We start from the raw sequence: 16,643 nt of genomic DNA, 5'->3' as shown, positions 1-16,643 counted from the left end.
AATACCTGACGCTCGAAAGTAGAATCACTATGGTTTCACATGAAACCCGTCGGTTTGTCCCTTTTCGCTTTTGTCAAAATGACTCTACATGAAAGAAGTGCTCCTCCACCATGCACACTCAATCGAAGTCCATACCCGGAAAGGTTCCCCACTTAACGTTTGATCGTTGAGCATGCTTGCGACCCTGAAAAAGATTCCGTTAGGAACTACCGAGGTACCCCCCGTTTCTGGTTCATGCTTTTGGGATGCTTCTTCGGTTCTCGAACAACGGCAGCACATGAGCCGATCCCAAAAGAGTATTGTAATAAATCACTTCAGGTTACGTTCCTAGCAACGTTTGTTGCTGGAACGTGTACCTTCCGAGTACAATGGAATTAGGTGAAAAGTGCCATGCTTTTCTAGTGCACGGTGATCCAGTGTGTAGCAGGTTGTGGACTATAATTGCCTGACTTGATGACTGAATTTCGTAATTCCGATTTTTATTTGTTTGTCCTTTTGAATACTAGTCTAACTATTGTATTTATTTTTGCCTCGCTCTATTGAGTCAACTCTGTGAGCTCAAATGATAAAAGTTAAATTATCAACTAAAAACTAATTTCCTCCTTTGTCATTTCGAATCACCATGCTTCATAGTACAAACGACAACAGTTCAAATGTGGCTTTTTTTCTTGTTTGCACAGCTTTATTTTTCTCCCATTATCTGGTTCCAGGTGAGAGACAGCGCCGCGCTGGAAGCATTAATGTGACGGAAATTGCACGCCATTGGAAATCACGAGTAGCAGAAGTCAGTTTGGAGCACCAGGCATCGTCGTCACGCTTATGCTACCACAGACAGTAAGAACGCCGAGAATCAAGCAGCCCTCCCCCCAGAGAGTGAAGCGCATCTTGCGGTACTGACCCTGAGGTGAAAGTTAGCTGTGTAAGTAGAAGCAGATGTTTTATTCATACGAACTGACCTGGTCCAAGAACTTCGCCGGTCGGTGCAATGCAATAAAGTGCACCGAAGAAATAGTTGTTCCGGGGGAGCTTGCATTATTATTGTTGCAGCAAGCCATTCTGTTTTCCAATTTATATGTTCTCGGTTTGAATCGTTTGACTGCATAGGGTAGTGGTGGAAGTTTTTGTTTGGGGTGTTGTTTCCAAAATATATTTACACGTCATTTGGAAGCATTGAGCCAACGTTAGAATATAGCTTCAATTGTAATTAGAAGCAGGACGTAAATTCTAACCGTAGCCCTATTTTCCTCTGGGTGGAACCGGGACAAACAATATCCCACTCGAGTTAGTTCGACTCGGATTCAAACTCAAATTTCATCGCAAATATTTGCATTCCATAGCTTTAACGAGCTTTGGTAGCATTTAACTTGCAGCAATACATGTATGCAGCAGTGCAGCAAGACAACTGTCCCGGGTTTTCTTCTCTTCGTTCTCATATTCTTTCTTAAACAAAAAATGTTTGAAAAGAAGATTTTCAGATGTATGGAAAAGCTTATGCTTTGTTCTTTTGTTTGACTTTTGATTTGAAGTTTACCTTCATGTACATACATATTTAGAGCATGGAAACCAATGCAGGAATTATGAAGGATGCATACTGTACTACATATTATGTAAAACGCAGGTTTGTTCAGCTTCATTTCCATGTTTTGTTTTAAAGCATTTGGCTTTTTCTTTCATTTGGCATTACACCCCCCACTGGGACAATCCTATTCACTGAGCACTTCCACAATTGAATTGTTAACTTCGAGGTTCCTATGCCAAGCTACGATTTTTGCATTCGTACATTATGAGATTAGCATGACAATACTCTTATGTCCACAAATATTCTTGCTTTGTACCCGCAAATCTTGCCGCTAGACTTAGTGAGGCTTCATTACTTTGAGATACGTCGTAGCATGTTGTAGCTGTGCATCACAAATCTGTAAATTTGAAACTGAACTGGTTGTTATTTTCCGAACTTAAAAACGGAGATTTTCTTGCTCTCATGGATTCTCAAGGACCACATACTCACTAGTGAACTTTTCTTTGCCAAACATGTTTGATTGAAAATCCTTTGACCATCTCGATTATTAATGTTATAAATCACATTATTACCGAGATTGGCAAAAGAAAGCTGACTTATCCCGCTGACAACTGTTGGGGTAAACTATGCTACCTCATCGATCACCATCCCATCTAGAGTTGTGAACATTATGTGTGAAGCAGAGGGTACATACACGTGTAAATTGGCTCATGCCAATTTCCTATAGGGTAAGTGTACCGGTTTTTGCCACCTTAGTGCCTGATTTGTCCAACCCTAAGAAATCCATATTTTCCAAAAAAAATATCGATCAGTTTCAACAGTGAAGAAGCATAAGAGATATATCTCCTGTTATAGCTAATAAAATCTTCGAAAATTTCTTTATGTTTGTAGTCATGCGAGAATTGGCTTGAATTCGTTTGTAATCTTGACACTCAGTGCGGAAAACCAATGAAAGTTTTAGTTTTAGGGGGCTAAAACGCCAGTATTCGGAATGAGTCATGTTCGGGATTTGAGCCAAACCGGTAAACATAATATTATACCAATAATGTGCGAAAATTGTAACTTGTACACTTAACATTGAGAAGACCGTTGCGGTTTCTAAGCAAGGTATCTTGAAAATTGGATTCAATCTTTGGCGGAGTCAAACTGGGGCACGATTGAGCACATATACACCAAATTGAATATTTTCCCTAATAGTTAAGTATATCGTCATCGGGGGTGACAATGGGCCAAATGGGAGTGAGAATGGGTTACTGTTTTAGCAATTGAGAACGTCTGTTTAATGATATTAATGCATCGAAAGACTATAAAACTAAAAGGTCTCTTACACATTTTTTAATTGAGCATCCCAAGTAACATTTTAAGTTTTAAAACACTCTTGAAGAACATAATTTACTCTACAAGAGTGTTATAAAAACCAATATGAAACCAAAATGTTACTAGGGATGTGCATCAGCATTAGCATGATGACCGTACATTTCGTAGTTGCTACTCCGTGATTGACCAGAACAATTGCAATTGCATAAAGAACCAATGGATGGAAGCATGGGATTTGCTCTCCAACCTCAATATGTTCACAGTCCGAGAGCTCTAGTATTTTTAAATGGTTGATTACGGCGCTGACTATGTCCTCACGGTCTATCGGAGAACATTTTTGAATTATTTATTTATCCCACCAACTGTCTTTAGGAGCGTTGGACCAAACTCCCAGGCCCATTTTTCCCTCTGTTGACGGTGTATGCCAACATTGTTCTGCTAAGCAAAACTGATATCTCGAAATTTCGGATACATCCCGGAGGACATTTCAAACAACTTTTTGAAGTATTTTCGAAATAATTCCTGGAGAAATTTCAATAAGCATTTGTTCGGAAATCCCAATAGAGTTTTTTAATCTAAAAATCCCCTTTGTTTCTCCTTCAATTTCTTCAAGAATTCTTTTGGAATCCCACGCAGAGGAATTTCTTCCAGAAAATCTTCCAGGAATTCTCTGTACAAATAATTTAGAAAATTCCAACCTTAGCCAGGCATGCATTGGACATTTCCCAAAAGTTTTTTTTTTTCAGAAAATCCTTCGAAAGTTACGTAAAAAAAAAATTGGGAAATCATCCGGGTTCTTAAAACAATTTCTTTTGTGAAACCACACACAATTCCTTGTTGAATTATTTCCAAAATGTTGTGAATAAAAAATCTTCCGTATGTTTCTTTAGGGTTCTTAAGTCATGGCTGTTCAGTCTTAACAAAATCAAAACACTGTTATTCAATCTAGTCCGACGTTTCGGTCCGTTTGGGACCTTCCTCGGGGACTCAATTTCTACAGGTTTATCCTCAACTGTGGTTCTGCTGAACTATTGATTGTCACGAGGTTAGGACTTTCCCACATAATCGAGAATGGGCACCGCGTTTATGGTAAACCCCTTTCCGCTTATAAATGCTTGTGTCAGGTACTAAATTCCAAGCAACTATAAGCGGAAAGGGTTTTACCATAAATGCGGTGCACGAACCATTATCGTTTATGACAGACATCATGCACGCGTACAAAAAAGGATGAGATTGAGCAAAGATTGCTACGCGCACATAAAATTTAGCGCACGCGAGTCTCACGAAGCTTGTGTACCTCATATTAACATCGGTGAGTCGCATTGAGATATCTCAATGCGATCAGCTCATGCGCTGTTTGCCATGGCAAACCTTTGCAAACAACAGCGAAGGTACGTAAAACAACTTGGGCGGGAAATTTTCATTCAATAATATCGTCGCCTAAGTAACGCCAGCTATGCATTCCTAGCGCATGAGATGAGTCTCATGAGACGTACTTGAGACACGCTCACTCAGTTATTTTTTGCGCGCGCTAGCTTCTCTCGTCGCACCGAATCGATGCTACGTGAGCTTGTGTAGCTCTTGGCACACTGTCTCATTCATGTATGTATACACGAGATTCAAGAGACTCTGGTTTATGTGGGAAAGTCCTAACCTCGTGACAATCAAAGGTTCAGCAGAACCACAGTTGAGGATAAACCTGTAGAAATTGAGTCCCAGAGGAAGGTCCCAAACGGACCGAAACGTCGGACTAGATTAAATAACAGTGTTTTGATTTTGTCAAGACTGAAAAGCCATATCTAAAGAACCCTAAAGAAACATACGGAAGATTTTTCTCTACAATATTTTGGAAATAATTCAACAAGGAATTATGTATGGTTTCACTAAAGAAAAATTCTAAAGAATTCAGGACAATCTCCCAGATTGTTTTTCCTATAACTTTTGAAGGATTTTCTTCAGGGAAATGTCCAAAAGAATCCCTGGCTAAGATTGGAATTTTCTTAACTATTTTTACAGAGAATTCCTGGAAGATTTTCTGGAAGAAATTCGTGGGATTTCCAAAAGAATTCTTCAAGGAATTGAAGAATAAACAAAAGGGATTTTTTAGATAAAATATACGAGAAAGGCAAAAAAAACAAATGCCTATTGAAATTTATCCAAAAATTCCTTCGAAAATTCTGCAAAGAACAGTTTGAAAGGTCCTCCGGGACTTATCAGAAATAGCAAGATATCAGTTAGGTTTAACAGAACAATTTTGGCATACACCGTCAACAGAGGGAAAAGGGTCTGAGAGTTTGGCCAAACGCTCCTAAAACGAAGAAACTACGAAATGAATGTCCAAAGGTAGAATTTATTTAGGTTTCCTGAAACAATAACTTTCGAAAAAAAAAAAATTACAGGGGGGTTTCGAAAGAATATTTAAAAGAATTTTCAAAGGAGTTTACAAAGGAATTTGATGAAATATTCGGAAGAAATTCTAGATTTTGTAGCCGGCACGGAGCGATCCGTCGTAAAAAGCACGTGGCTTAAGCGCCACTCCATTAAGGAGACCACGGCCCAATTTATTTTGCCCGGATAAGACTCTCCCAAGGCGAGTCCATTTCAATTTTCCCGATAAGGATTTATGGATCGGTCCAGCCAGCAACAACGAAAAGTGCCAAATCGGGTCCACCCTATCTTCCCTCTATACCGTACAGCCACACCATACACTCAAAGAGTCGGTGAGAGCCCACCAGACCTAATACACTCTAAGTGGGAGTGCGCCTCTCATCATCGGCAGACTCTCTCCTCTCACCAACAACCAGTAATAAGTTGGAAGAAACAAAACAACCCACAGTCAAACTCAATATTGGAGGACGGGACTCGAAAGTACAAACAATTCGCGCTGTGACGTTAAACACAATCAATTAATCAAATGGCTTGGGGGACTACAGAGAAACATTTTATTTATGATTAACGAATGGCACATTTATTATCTTAATACTAAAAGGATGGCATGCTCAATATAGTTGCCTCCGGCTTTTGGGTTTTAGTGTGTGTTCGTTCATGAATTCTGTCTCCTAACTTGTGTGCGGTTTCTCTTCCCTAGCTCTCCCTTTCGTTTGTGGTCTGTACTGTATTTCGTCACTCTTTCTCGCAGCGTAGCTGCTGACTAGTCTGCGCTCCTACTACTCGACGGTATTTTGGTGGTGGCAGAAACGGCTCACGCACGCATATTTTCACGGGTCCGTGATGGAGGACCCTCGCGGTCGTCGGTGGATTACGACTCGCGAAAATTTTCTGGCTTTCTATTAGCAGAACATTTGATTTCTCAGTCTACGACTGGCACAAAAAAACTTTCCTCCGCGGCGCCCTCCTCGGACGCCGCACTCCGAAGGTTTGATGACTCACCGGTTTGTTTGGGCTTACTGACCCAGTCGATGACCTGCCGGTGGGGTCGACGCTCCCGGCTTGTTGACGCCGGCGATGACGCTTCTTAATGAAGCTGACGAGACGTGATCGCGATGGCGGTTGCTAGCCGGCGGTTTGACGGACCGGCTGGAGGATCTCGTCCACGTGGAGGTATAAACGAACAAATTATTTGATCAATCAATCACACCTAACGTCACTTCGAAAATACATACTTAAGGCTCTATAAACCGTAATCAATCCGACAATGACGATGATTTTATTCGAATCCGCACTAATACTAATAAAGCTTTGAACTAAATTCAATATTTTGGGGCTATTTGCCAACTTACCTCCATGATTGTATATTCATTACATTTTCATATAAATTTTTCACTTATCCAAATTAACAATTACTGAGAAATTGCAGGAAAAACGCTGAAAACTGCATTTTTTCCTGAGCCTGCATTCGTATTTTTATCGAACGCATACTAACTCCGAACGTTCGGAGCAAACACATACACACGTACTTGATTTTTCATTTGATCTTTTCCCACTGTTTCCTTGATTTAATCACTCCTAAAACAAATTCACTAACTAAGTTTCACATTTTTCTTCGATATTGACTACCAATTAATTCACTTCGCGTCCAAAAACTGTCGAAAACTGCTTTCCAAAAATCGAAGTGAGAGACAAATTTGACGACTGTATTGTGAATGCAATAAAATGCGGAAGACTCAAATTCACTAGCGCAATATGTGAAATGGTGAGTACAAAATCTACGCGATGCAACTTCATTTAAACCGAACAATACAACGTATATACCTGCCAACACGCAAACAAAGGTGTGCATACACAAGAAAATAATCATCTCTTCACCGTTGCCAGATTTGTTTATTGGAAAAAATCATTGCTGTTTGTCGAATGGAACCAATATACCAGAAATAAATATTTAAACATGTTATGTAAGCTTCTGTTAAATTCCAAGTGGTGAATAACAAATTTTAAACCGATAAATACCCATATATTTGATACACCGTGAACATGTGTTATGATATAGAATAAACATTTCGTCAAGTTTGGCAACATTATGCATCAGCTGGCATATTTTTAACACCCCATTTCCACCCACCCCAATTGTCAACAAAATTTATCTATCGCTGCTGCACTTTTCCGTACCAATTGCCTCACTATTACAAACAAGCGATACAGTCATTAATTCTCAAAACATTGTGATGGAGTCTTGAGCCTTAAGATCAACGAAACATTAACGAACCAACGCGGACACTTCCAACTTATTGATTAGTCACGGACGAAATTACCGAGTCCGTGAATCCTCAGATTAAGGAAGGTGGGCTCGGACACAGCCGGAAATACGTCATTTCCCGACTCCCTTCGTATAAGATCGTGACCTTATTGGTACGATGGATAATCCGACACGAAAGTTGTGCTGCTTTCCCTCTCCCACCTTATCCGAAAAACAAATGGCCTCGACCTTGGAGAGGATGGCTAATTGGTTAGTGCCCGTTTGCCTACGTCAAGGGACAATTATGTATATTTTATTGGCGATTGAAAGATGCAAATTCTTACAATCTACCTTATACACCCAAGCTATTTATAAATTTATTCACAATTTTCCTGACTGCTACAATTTATATATAAAGTAATTTCGGAATGATGACCCTAAGAAATCCTTGAAAAAAATTCGATGGAATTTTTGGAGAAATGTCCAAAGGATTTCTCGTCAAAATTTTAGACTATCGAAATTCACCTCAGGACTTCTTTTGGAAATTCCTTCGAAAATTTCTTTGGGAATTCATTCAAAAGTTTCAAGGATTTCGTCCGAATGAATTTTTGGTTTATTTGTAGAGGATTTCTTAAAGGAAATACTAGCTGCCTAACCGTAATTTATAAAAAAAAAGTCTGTATTCCAAAGACGATGTAATGTGTGTCCGCCACCGCCTCCGCCGCCGCCGAAAGTTTTTGGCACGCTCCCGCCAACATTTTTGCATCGGCGCACCACCGTTTAAAGTTTGTCATGCCGCTAATCAATAATTTTCCACGCCGATTCAAATTTGAAGAAGTCCGCAGATTTTTCCGTGGAAATTCTGACGATTCAGTGGAATTTCCGTAGAATTTCCCGATTGAACCCCACAAGATGACGTTGAAACTCCATTTTTTTGGCTATGCAAGCTTTGACCAAATACCTTTTTGCCAAACGACCCTTGTCCGTTCAAAGAGTTTATTTCAACGAGAAATTCTTCGGAGTATGAAAAACCCTTCGTAATTTAGACTCTAAGTTTAAATTAGTTTTTTACGGGGAGCTTTTCGAAATTTCAACGAAATATTGTATGGAATTTTCAAAGAAATCATCGAGGGGATGATTCGTTGAAATTTCGAAAAGCTCTCCGTAAAAAACTAATTAAAACTTAGAGTGTAAATTACGAAGGGTTTTCCATAATCCAAAGAATTTCTCGTTGAAATAAACTTTTTGGACGGAGAAGGGTCGTTTGCAGATCGGTATTTGGTCAAAGCTTGCGTAGCCTGAAGTTATTTTGCCGAAAATTTTATCAAGTCGAACAGTTCCTTGGACTGAAAAAATCGGTTGGCCGAAAATATCCTTTGGCCAAAATTGTCGTTTGGAAGAAGGACCATTTGGCCACCACAATAGACATTTGGCCGAAAGTAACATTTGGCTGCATTGGTTATAAAAAATAAGATTTTCCACATAATGTACACATTCTAGTGGCCCAATATCCGTTTTGCAGAAAGGATATGAAAAGATAAAAAATGTTTTGTAATAATAGGTGAAATGATATGAATGGATGAGTTTTTGCGTCCATTTGAGAGATTCCATGGTTCTACTCAAATGTTAGGACAGTTCTACAACTATTTTTCCCTGCTCCGAAATTAATAAATAAAGAATGAAGAAAGAGCGAATCTATATGAGCAATGCGAATATTTCTATCAAACGACATTGTCGACCAAATGATCTGTTCGGTCAAATGACTTCCGGATAAACGACCCTCTCGGCTAAACGTTCCAGCCAAATGATCTATTAGGGCAAGCAACCGTTTGACCAGATGTCTTTCAGCTTAACTTGTTATTCGGCCGAGTGGCATTCGAACAAATGGCTTTTCCTCGAATGACTTTCTATCAAACGACGAGAAGGGCCATTTGGCCGAAGGCCACAAGGTCGAACGGTGTTTGGCGGAATATGTCATTTGACCGAGCAAACCATTAGGCCAAAACCCATCTGGCCGAAAATGTCATTTAGCCGAAATGGACATCAGGTCCAAAATTTTAATGTTGCCGAAAAAGTCGCTAGATCATTTGACCGAAAATATCATTTGCCGAAATGGACTTTTTGTCGAAAAAATCATTTGACTGAATTGATCATTTGACAGAAAGTCCGTTTGGCCAAAAATGTCATTTGGCAAAACGGTTGGACATTTTTGGCCATATTACTCGTTCATTAACTGCCATTTGATGGTGCCGTTTGATGGACCCGTTGGGCCAAATAACCATTTCGGCCAAACAACATTTTCGGCCTGATGACCTATTCGGTCAAACGACCGTTTCAGCCAAACTATCTGTAAGGGCAAACGGCTTTATCGGCCAAATTGCCAGTTCAGTCGTATGTCGCTTTGGCAAAATGAAACTTACGAACTAATCGTATATAACCGATGTATAATCGACTGGCTCAAACGTTCATTTCGTCCAAATGCAAGTCGGCTAGATGACTTTCAGCTTAATGTGTCTTTCGACCAAATGGCTTTCCGCCGAAAGATTTCGGCCAAAGGACCCTTCTCCTTTTTTCAATCATTTCATTATTCAGTTCATGGCTTCTGCCGGGTTATTCCCCGCGTTTCAAGTTGAGTGCAAAAGCAAATGAGGTTCAAACTGACCTTCTTCATATTCGAGAAAGTTTTTACTTGGGGATTCATCCAAAGCAGCCGAAACCTACAGACGGTGTTCAAAACTTGAACATCTCCAGCAAAAATGTTCGGAAACTGCAGCAATACAAAAATTCATTCAAAATATTCATTTTTGTCGTAATATTCAGCGAATCTGACCGTTGTGCCAAAAACTGTACTTTGCAACGATAAAACTTAATACTTTCAAACCTTTTTCATTTGTTTTCTATTTTTCTATTTTTTACTTTCTGAAATCGATCTGTACACGTTTTAGGAAACTCTAACTTTCAATTGGCGTTTTCATCAATTTTACATTTTGAATATTGGGTTAGGGACAAAAGGTCGAAAGACAAAATGTCGAAAGGACAAAAGGTCGAAAGACAAAAGGTCGAAGGGACAAATGATCGAAAAGGACAAAAGGTCGAAAGGGACAAAAGGTCGAAAGGACAAAACGTCGAACAGGACAAAAGGTCGAAAAGACAAAACGTCGAACAGGACAAAAGGTCGAAAAGACAAAACGTCGAACGGGACATAAGTTTGAAATTGACAAGAAACTGAAACGGAGATAATCAATCTCACACAAGAGTTGCCCTACACAGTTAGCCAAAACTCTGCTCTTTTGTTTTTACAATTTCTAACAATTAAATGAAATTCATTCAATAAGTACCACTAATAGATGTATGTTTGAGTTTTCTAAATGTCACTTCGATCAAATACACCGACGTGTACTATACGTGTATTTTCAATGCGTGTGTCTGCGTGGTATAGGACAACTCTGTCTCGTGAAATACAAGCTTTATTCATTTGTTATTAACAATCTTTTTTTATCTATTTCAGACCTATCTAGATATTCATAATATTGTCTTATAGTAATTACTCCTTCTTAGAAAATTGCTCATTCTTCAACTTTGATTGATTGAATGAGTGCGTTATTTCTGATTAAAGTTAAATGCATTTCATAAATTCTTTTGGAATACACTCAATTTGTTATTAACTTATTTTTGATAGACCTTTTGTCCCTTTCGATCTCTTGTCCTTTTTGACCTTTTGTCCCTTTCGACCTTTTGTCCTTTTCGATCTTTTGTCCCGTTAGACCTTCTGTGCCTTTCGACCTTTTGTCCTTTCGACCTTCTGTCCCTTTCGACGTTTTGTCTTTTCGACCTTTTGTCCTTTCGACCTTTTGTCTTTCGACCTTTTGTCCTTTCGACCTTTTGTCATAGATTCTTGAATATTTGGTATTTTGTTCTTTTAGCTTTTTTATCTATTGCCAGAATTTCTTGAACTTATTCAATATTAAAATATGGAATTCTTCAAAGTTTTGTTTTTTATTTGTTTTTGTGTAAGCAAATATGCCGGACGTTGGTAAGTATCATCCATCAGGGTGGACTAATTAATCTTCTATTATAACAGATTAGTAGTGCAAAAATATGAAACTATAAATATATTGCAATCTTTAAAGTATGTAGGTATTACGGATAAAAAAAAAAGGTTATTTTTTTATTTTACTCTACTTACATGCATTGAAGGTTAAGCTATTGATCAAAACCAAAAACTGATTGAATTCTTCAAGTGTGAAAATTACAACAAAAAATATATAAATATATCATGTCTAAAGCATTAGAGGGTACAGCCAGAAGCATGACCTCCAAATTCATACAATAAAATTTCATTTGTTAGTGCTTCAACATCGTCCAATGCTTGTTTGAGTTTCTCACTAATCCGCTGGAAACGATTTTCTCCCAGCTTGAAATGCTGGATTCTAAGTAACAAACATACATACATTAGCTTGTGGAGTCGTGCTCCACGGGGAACGGTGCTGTTGGTACTGACTTGCTCATTAGCGATGAGAACACAGGCTATCGATCTTTAACTGTACACCACACGTCGTTGCTGATTGGCTTCACCCATCAGGCAGCTAACAGTATGTATACCTAAATGAAGCAACAAAGAGAAGGAAAATCCAAAACAAATATTTTACCATTTCTCTTCCGAGATAACATGTTGGTGGTATGTCTGCAAACCGATATGTTCTGTAACTTTGTGTGAGGTGGTCCACCCCCCTTAATCCCCTTCCCATCTGGATGCATAAGTAGAAAAGTTATCAAAATCAATTACGAAAACTTGCTCGGTTGTCGGCCCGTGACGGAAGAAACAGCGTCTGAGTTCAAGCTTCCAGCTCCGATAATAGACGAAACAGCATAATCGTTGGAAAACTGTTGCTTCGGCGAAGCAATGTGCATGATGACTGTTGGCTCTTTGCAGCTGGAGAGAATATGCAAAGCAGTTTGCAGATCGGAGGCCTTTATGGGTTAATAATGGCTTCCTTCTGGAGGAAGAGTAACATGTGCCGAGAAAAGTAATTTTCCATTCAGACAGGAAAATACCGTCTGAGTAGGGATTTGTTTCGGAGTATACGATGCTGTTTGCGGGTAAGTCTCGGTAGCTAGGTCAGCCGCCTGTGTGACTGATGAAAAATTTTATTTGCTTGAATTCATCATGTGTGCACATTATTCTGGTTCTGGTTGCAATGATGGAACATTTCTCATGCTAAATTTGATTTGAAATTTCCTGGAACCATAAATTTTTCAGGAATTATGGAGGGATAAAACTCGGTTCTGAATTGAAATTGCTCTCGCTCTCGGTTTCCGTGATATGTATAGTGATAACTGTAGTTTGATTGCTTGCTACAAGGCATACATGTCAAAGATTATTGATGCCTTTTGTGGCAGTCAATTAAAATAATTAATTTGGAAAAGCTCTTCAGAGCACTAAATTGAAGTCTGGCTAAGTGTGAAACGTAGAATATGAAACTAGAGAGAAGGAGAATATAATTAATATAATATTGTTTCTAATGCTAAACGATAATGATCATATCCTACTGTCAGGTTCGTAAAAACTTTGTTTATTCTGGTAGCCTTTGCCGCGTTAATCTATGTGAGAGTACCATCAGTCTGCTCAACAGTATTAAGACCAATCATCGGGGGGAATTCTAGAAGAGTAATTGACTATGAATCTTCAAACACTCTTTGCTTACGTAAAACCAATCTTGCCCATTGCACTCGCATTAAAACACTCAAATTAATACGCGACTTCTTGAGTAACTGAAATATGGAGATTCAGTACACAACCATAAACTCTGGTTTACTCGTTAAGAGCTATTTATTTAATGAATTAAATCGTGTTGGTCGGAATTTTGCACAGCCCTAAACAGAATATGAGAAACTCTTCATTAATATAATAGAGACGATGGACCTGCGTAGAACTTTATAGCGATGGCGGGATTCAAGTTTATCTTACAGCGGGATGCCGAAGGTGGAGTTTTTCGTCGGAATGCCGCAAACGAGGTCATAGATCATGCCAACCGGGTGGGTGATGTAATATTTAGTCCTAATTTTGCCAAGTTACCGGTGACTTACCAGTGGGCAATCATGTGCTCGTGTGCATATATTGGAATTTGAATTTAAAGTTGCGTAACGCGACGGCAGGCCGGATGATGCTTAACCTTTCGGGACTCGCTTGGCCCTGGATAACTCACGCAGTTCCTCCGCTCTTGTCAACCGGGGTATTTTCGGAGGTGTTGTATTTTTTACAACGGTGCGAGTCCCGGAAGGTTGACTTCACTATTCGAAAGAGTCCGGATTAATATCTTTCTTTAATTGGAACTATTTACACGAGCGAATCCTACTGCTATGGCCGGGTGGCGTCTAAAGAAATATTTTACAAATTCTAGCTATTGACAATTGACTACGAACTGGGACCACGTTCTCTAAACCGACTACTAGGGGGATTGTAATTCACTTGGTGGTTTCTGCTACAGCTTAAGGGTCGATTATTGGTCGGTGAGCTTCGCTTGGTTTATTGGCGACCATAACTTGAGAGCACGTAAAGAAGCTAAATATCAGAGGAGGATTGTTAGGTGGCGCCCTGGGAGCCGAGAGCCATTAGTAAGAAAATTATAAAGCTGAGCATGGCAAATTGCTACAAGAAGTTGTGCCGTAAAAATGATGTCAATCCACGGGTCAATTCTTTAAGCAACGTAATGGAAAAATCAAAAGTCAGTTTGTGTCCACACAAGCAGAGGATTATTGTGTTACGTCTTTTTTGTAGTAGTTGAAGAAAGCTCCCAGGTTAGACGGAATCTCTAATGTGGTCTTGTGCAACCCAAGTTACACATTTTTTATTGTGGGGTTAGAAAGCATTCTAAAAATGGAAACATTGATATAACTTAAGTACAATATGGTTTTGGCTACTCTGAAGCTTTTGCACTGGATTGAGCGCTCGCCTGAGTCAATGAAAGTGGCCACAGTATATTCTTTGTTACATTTCTTTTCTTCTCTTAAAGATTAGTAACCAGAAAAGTATTTTTGGTAGGAATGTTGCACAACTTGTTAGTCCACGATTGCAGGTCTGCTAGTGAACAAAGAATCTGACGCTCCTGAGGGACATGCTCAGGACAGCATTGAAGAAATGTCTATAAGAATGCTGATTCATAGATGAAACAGTGCTTGATTTCTCAGCAGTGTGTTGGGGATAAAATGCTTATATTTTTTAAGTAATTTATAATTCTGTCAAAATATAGGAGAACTGTTGACATTTTGTGAAATTTGTGTAATGCTGCTCTCGCCCCACACTTTGTATGTAGAACTATGACTTGTTAGATGAATAAGTGTACAAAGTGGAGGCCATATACGTACACTTTGCATGCAGCCAAATGGAGGAATGCGCCTATATCGTCAACACCTTATACACTTATTCGCTAGCTAATGCGACTTTGTGTTGGCTGGGTAGTGAGAAATGAAAAGTGAGAAATTAATAGTAAGAAGTGAGAAGTTTCACTTCGCACTCCTTATTGTGAAGTGCAAAATGTGAAGTAAGAAATAAAAAGAGAGACATGAAATGTTTTACAAATGAGGGTTAGAAGCAAAGGGTGACATTTTTATAAAAATTGAGTTGACTATTGAAATAAATGCATTGATTCTCGAGATTTGCGGCAATATGTTGATATCATAGCATAAAATATTCACTTTCATGAAGCACATGCGCTCCGAGTTTTGACAATCTTGTTTTGATTATACAAAACATAGAATGACCGACTCAGTTAACTTCTTCATAAATTCAAATGCCCCTCAATTGAACGTCGGGATTAGATCTATGCTTGTATTTATTTAAATCAGCGATTCTCTTTTTCTTGAGAGGTACCCCTTTGAACTATTGTATTAATTGAGGTACCGCCACTTGAAAGTAGGCTTCCACGCCTCTTGAAAGATTAATTCCGAGCCCTATGAAAGGAGACTTCCGAGCCTCTTGTACGGACCTTCTGAATCTCTTGGAAGTAGGCTTCCGCGTCTCTTGTTGAGAGGCTTTGCATATTGAAAGGACGCTTTAAAGCCTCTTGAAAATACGCTTCCAAGCCTCTTTGAAGGTAGAATTGCAAGCTTCTTGAAAAGCGGGTTCCGATCCTCTTGAAAAGAGCTTTCCGAGTCTTTTGAAACGAATCTTTCGAGCCGCTTGAAAGAGTTTTCCAATTTTTTTAAAGGAGTCTTCCGGGCTTCTTAAAAGCAGGCTTCCGAGCGTCTTGATAAAAGGCTTCTGAACCTCCTGCAGAGAGGCTTCCTAGACTTTTGAAAGGAACCTAGAAGAAGGCTTCCGAAGAAGAAGGCTTTCAGGCCTCTTGAAAGGAGGCTTCCAGGCCTCTTGAAAGGAGGCTTCCAGGCCTCTTGAAAGGAGGCTTCCAGGCCTCTTGAAAGAAGGCTTTCAGGCCTCTTGAAAGGAGGCTTCCAGGCCTCTTGAAAAAAGGCTTCCAGGCCTCTTGAAAGAAGGCTTCCAGGCCTCTTGAAAGGAGGCTTCCAGGCCTTTTGAAAGGAGGCTTCCAGGCCTCTTGAAAGGAGGCTTCCAGGCCTCTTGAAATGAGGCTTCCAGGCCTCTTGAAAGGAGGCTTCCAGGCCTCTTGAAAGGAGGCTTCCAGGCCTCTTGAAAGGAGGCTTCCAGGCCTCTTGAAAGGAGGCTTCCAGGCCTCTTGAGAGGAGGCTTCCAGGCCTCTTGAAAGGAGGCTTCCAGGCCTCTTGAAAGGAGGCTTCCAGGCCTCTTGAAAGGAGGCTTCCAGGCCTCTTGAAAGGAGGCTTCCAGGCCTCTTGAAAGGAGGCTTCCAGGCCTCTTGAAAGGAGGCTTCCAGGCCTCTTGAAAGGAGGCTTCCAGGCCTCTTGAAAGGAGGCTTCCAGGCCTCTTGAAAGGAGGCTTCCAGGCCTCTTGAAAGGAGGCTTCCAGGCCTCTTGAAAGGAGGCTTCCAGGCCTCTTGAAAGGAGGCTTCCAGGCCTCTTGAAAGGAGGCTTGAGCCTCTTGAAAGGAGGCTTCCAGGCCTCTTGAAAGGAGGCTTGAGCCTCTTGAAAGAAAGCTCCTGAGCCTCTTGAAAGAAGGCTTCTGAGCCTCTTAAAAGGAGGCTTCTGAGCCTCTTAAAGGAGGCTTCTGAGCCTCTTGAAAGGAGGCTTCTGAGCCTCTTGAAAGGA

The 16,643-nt window shown here is 39.9% G+C and overlaps 1 protein-coding gene across 1 annotated transcript in view; it reads left to right on the top strand.

The window, feature by feature from the left end:
• LOC134213169 (uncharacterized) overlaps window positions 1-16,643 on the top strand; it is a 319,429-nt gene that overhangs the window by 229,559 nt on the left and 73,227 nt on the right. The window contains exon 4 of the mRNA XM_062691850.1: window positions 711-919. The gene's annotated coding sequence lies outside the window, so the exon portion shown is untranslated. The remainder of the gene's footprint in view (window positions 1-710; window positions 920-16,643) is intronic.

This window comes from Armigeres subalbatus, chromosome 2, assembly GCF_024139115.2.
Source record: "Armigeres subalbatus isolate Guangzhou_Male chromosome 2, GZ_Asu_2, whole genome shotgun sequence".
Lineage (NCBI taxonomy): Eukaryota > Metazoa > Arthropoda > Insecta > Diptera > Culicidae > Armigeres > Armigeres subalbatus.
This window is presented reverse-complemented; position numbering and strand designations above follow the sequence as displayed.